The 5,000-nt window shown below is 52.1% G+C and overlaps 1 non-coding gene across 1 annotated transcript in view; it reads left to right on the forward strand.

Annotated features, from left to right (window-relative positions):
• The first annotated feature begins 3,659 nt into the window (after positions 1-3,659).
• The window catches only part of LOC124580678, a 1,910-nt gene continuing 569 nt past the window's right edge, over positions 3,660-5,000 (forward strand). Inside the window, exon 1 of the ribosomal RNA XR_006973234.1 lies at positions 3,660-5,000. This exon is cut by the window's right edge and continues 569 nt beyond it. This is a non-coding gene — a ribosomal RNA (small subunit ribosomal RNA).

The raw sequence follows: 5,000 nt of genomic DNA on the forward strand, positions 1-5,000 counted from the left end.
GCCCCGCCCCCCATTAAACCTTTCCTTACAACAATGTGTACCTTAACCTAACCTATATCGTACCGTAACCTAACCTATATCGTACCGTAACCTAACCTATGTCGTACCGTAACCTAACCTATGTCGTACCGTAACCTAACCTATGTCGTACCGTAACCTAACCTATGTCGTACCGTAACCTAACCTATGTCGTACCGTAACCTAACCTATGTCGTACCGTAACCTAACCTATGTCGTACCGTAACCTAACCTATGTCGTACCGTAACCTAACCTATGTCGTACCTTAACCTAACCTATGTCGTACCTTAACCTAACCTATGTCGTACCTTAACCTAACCTATGTCGTACCTTAACCTAACCTATGTCGTACCTTAACCTAACCTATGTCGTACCTTAACCTAACCTATGTCGTACCTTAACCTAACCTATGTCGTACCTTAACCTAACCTATGTCGTACCTTAACCTAACCTATGTCGTACCTTAACCTAACCTATGTCGTACCTTAACCTAACCTATGTCGTACCTTAACCTAACCTATGTCGTACCTTAACCTAACCTATGTCGTACCTTAACCTAACCTATGTCGTACCTTAACCTAACCTATGTCGTACCTTAACCTAACCTATGTCGTACCTTAACCTAACCTATGTCGTACCTTAACCTAACCTATGTCGTACCTTAACCTAACCTATGTCGTACCTTAACCTAACCTATGTCGTACCTTAACCTAACCTATGTCGTACCTTAACCTAACCTATGTCGTACCTTAACCTAACCTATGTCGTACCTTAACCTAACCTATGTCGTACCTTAACCTAACCTATGTCGTACCTTAACCTAACCTATGTCGTACCTTAACCTAACCTATGTCGTACCTTAACCTAACCTATGTCGTACCTTAACCTAACCTATGTCGTACCTTAACCTAACCTGTATTGCGCCTTAACCTAACCTGTATTGCGCCTTAACCTAACCTGTATTGCGCCTTAACGTAACCTGTATTGCGCCTTAACGTAACCTGTATTGCGCCTTAACGTAACCTGTATTGCGCCTTAACGTAACCTGTATTGCGCCTTAACGTAACCTGTATTGCGCCTTAACGTAACCTGTATTGCGCCTTAACGTAACCTGTATTGCGCCTTAACGTAACCTGTATTGCGCCTTAACGTAACCTGTATTGCGCCTTAACGTAACCTGTATTGCGCCTTAACGTAACCTGTATTGCGCCTTAACGTAACCTGTATTGCGCCTTAACGTAACCTGTATTGCGCCTTAACGTAACCTGTATTGCGCCTTAACGTAACCTGTATTGCGCCTTAACGTAACCTGTATTGCGCCTTAACGTAACCTGTATTGCGCCTTAACGTAACCTGCATTGCGCCTTAACGTAACCTGCATTGCGCCTTAACGTAACCTGTATTGCGCCTTAACGTAACCTGTATTGCGCCTTAACGTAACCTGTATTGCGCCTTAACGTAACCTGTATTGCGCCTTAACGTAACCTGTATTGCGCCTTAACGTAACCTGTATTGCGCCTTAACGTAACCTGTATTGCGCCTTAACGTAACCTGTATTGCGCCTTAACGTAACCGATATTGCGCCTTAACGTAACCTATATTGCGCCGTAACGTAACCTATATTGCGCCGTAACGTAACCCACATTGCCCCTTAACGTAACCCACATTGCCCCTTAACGTAACCCACATTGCCCCTTAACGTAACCCAACACACGTTGGGCCTTAACCCAACACACGTTGGGCCTTAACCCAACACACGTTGGGCCTTAACCCAACACACGTTGGGCCTTAACCCAACACACGTTGGGCCTTAACCCAACACACGTTGGGCCTTAACCCAACACACGTTGGGCCTTAACCCAACACACGTTGGGCCTTAACCCAACACACGTTGGGCCTTAACCCAACACACGTTGGGCCTTAACCTGCTCTGTAATTGTCATACGACGCGTTAAATTAGTGTAGTGTTGCCTAACTGCAACCCCCGCAATATAGTTTGCTACTCGCACTGCCCGGTCCCCAGTGTATCGCTTCATGTTAAACACCTTGCAGCTATACACTGTAATGTGGATGGCAGCAGGACGTACATGCTCAATGCCCTTTGCAGTTGTTCATTGGCATTTGCAGTTGTTCATTGGCATTCGCATGTGCGAAGCACTTAGCCTACGCTGTGGTACGGCCTGTGTCAACTGTCCGCTGATGTTGTACGTCCAAATCACACACTGTACTGCACATTGGTCCTCATGTACTGAATGATACATCGTGGTACATGTGACCGTACAACGACTGCGCCAACAACGGCGAACCATGCGGTCCAAATGTTGTGCACTCAGCTACGTGTCGTCTCCCTATAAGAGCTGGATTGCAGTGTGGTATGCCCTGGATGGCGATCAGCATGAGCCGTCTGTTGATGTAGTGGCGCGTGTTGTCAGACGTAGTCGTCTCTTCTCACACACCGTGATAGCATGGTGCACTGCGTTCCACATCTGCGACATGCGACAGAGGCCGGTTGACAGTCGTTCGCGCAATGGACATCGCATACGTACGGGGGCCACCTTCCACGTGTTCGCGAAGCGTGCACATGTTGTTGCGTGTATGTGGGCAGACATAGTGTGTCGTGACACCTGACACAGGCATGCAACAATCGTTGAATTTGCAAATGGCGATGGACGCCTACGTTTGCTGGTGACGTTATGCAAATGAACAACTGGTAAACCGTTGTGGTGCGGTTGTTCTCGCTAGAGGTGAATCAGTGATGGCGACGATCGGTTGAGCTACCAACCGGTTGTTCCAGCGATACCCACCATGCCCACGAACGTGAATGGCATCTGGGTGTGAAGCGATACGCGGCGGTGGCTGGGTGGGACCGTCCCCGGCCGGTGAGGGGGGGCCTCCCGGCGTGCTGGCCGCGCGGTGCGTGGGCGCACGCGCTACAGCCGGCTGGTGGGGGCGGCCAGTGGCAGGCGCGCCGGCCGACGGAGGCGGCAGGCGGCGCAGCTGCGCGCCGGCGCACCCTGCACGCGGCGCCGTGCGGCCAAAGTAGGTCCTCGCGGGCCCGGTGCGAAGCGCGGTGGACATCTGCAGTGTGCTGGTCCGATTGAGGACTGTGTGCGCTGAGGATGCGCCGCCGCCCGGCGCTCGGCGCCGCGACGCCGTCTGCTGCTCGGTCGCCTCTGCGGTTCTCGCAGGTGGTTTGTATCGCAGCTGTGCGGACGTGTTGGCGCGTGCGCTGTGCTGGGAGAGTTCGCTTCGGCACCCAAGTGGGGCTTTTGTCCTTCTGTGGCGCTGGCGTTGGAGCTGCCGGTCACCGTAGGTGGCGCGTGTTGTCTCCCGCCGGCAATGCCACGACAGCACGCTCCCGGGCCTCTGTCGGCAGCGGCAAGCTCAGTTGGGAGCACGGGTGGTCGCACCTAAAGCGTCTACTCGCCAAACTCCGGGCGATTGCGCCTCTCTCGAACCCGACCAAGTACTTAGGACGGCGCTGCGCGCCGCCGGGACCTGAGAGGGTTTCGAGGTGTATTGTGCAGGGGAGCTCAGCCTCCTCCTGTTTGCAGAATAATTGAGCGGACGCTTGCGTGTTCGCGCGGGCCCCCGGGACACACTCCCGGGCGGCCGGCTGCTCAGCTCTAGTTGACGCAGCTCCCTGGTTGATCCTGCCAGTAGTCATATGCTTGTCTCAAAGATTAAGCCATGCATGTCTCAGTACAAGCCGCATTAAGGTGAAACCGCGAATGGCTCATTAAATCAGTTATGGTTCCTTAGATCGTACCCACGTTACTTGGATAACTGTGGTAATTCTAGAGCTAATACATGCAAACAGAGTCCCGACCAGAGATGGAAGGGACGCTTTTATTAGATCAAAACCAATCGGTCGGCTCGTCCGGTCCGTTTGCCTTGGTGACTCTGAATAACTTTGGGCTGATCGCACGGTCCTCGTACCGGCGACGCATCTTTCAAATGTCTGCTTTATCAACTGTCGATGGTAGGTTCTGCGCCTACCATGGTTGTAACGGGTAACGGGGAATCAGGGTTCGATTCCGGAGAGGGAGCCTGAGAAACGGCTACCACATCCAAGGAAGGCAGCAGGCGCGCAAATTACCCACTCCCGGCACGGGGAGGTAGTGACGAAAAATAACGATACGGGACTCATCCGAGGCCCCGTAATCGGAATGAGTACACTTTAAATCCTTTAACGAGTATCTATTGGAGGGCAAGTCTGGTGCCAGCAGCCGCGGTAATTCCAGCTCCAATAGCGTATATTAAAGTTGTTGCGGTTAAAAAGCTCGTAGTTGGATTTGTGTCCCACGCTGTTGGTTCACCGCCCGTCGGTGTTTAACTGGCATGTATCGTGGGACGTCCTGCCGGTGGGGCGAGCCGAAGGCGTGCGACGCGCCTCGTGCGTGCTCGTGCGTCCCGAGGCGGACCCCGTTGCAATCCTACCAGGGTGCTCTTGAGTGAGTGTCTCGGTGGGCCGGCACGTTTACTTTGAACAAATTAGAGTGCTTAAAGCAGGCAAGCCCGCCTGAATACTGTGTGCATGGAATAATGGAATAGGACCTCGGTTCTATTTTGTTGGTTTTCGGAACCCGAGGTAATGATTAATAGGGACAGGCGGGGGCATTCGTATTGCGACGTTAGAGGTGAAATTCTTGGATCGTCGCAAGACGAACAGAAGCGAAAGCATTTGCCAAGTATGTTTTCATTAATCAAGAACGAAAGTTAGAGGTTCGAAGGCGATCAGATACCGCCCTAGTTCTAACCATAAACGATGCCAGCCAGCGATCCGCCGCAGTTCCTCCGATGACTCGGCGGGCAGCCTCCGGGAAACCAAAGCTTTTGGGTTCCGGGGGAAGTATGGTTGCAAAGCTGAAACTTAAAGGAATTGACGGAAGGGCACCACCAGGAGTGGAGCCTGCGGCTTAATTTGACTCAACACGGGAAACCTCACCAGGCCCGGACACCGGAAGGATTGACAGATTGA

This window comes from Schistocerca americana, unplaced genomic scaffold, assembly GCF_021461395.2.
Source record: "Schistocerca americana isolate TAMUIC-IGC-003095 unplaced genomic scaffold, iqSchAmer2.1 HiC_scaffold_340, whole genome shotgun sequence".
NCBI lineage: Eukaryota > Metazoa > Arthropoda > Insecta > Orthoptera > Acrididae > Schistocerca > Schistocerca americana.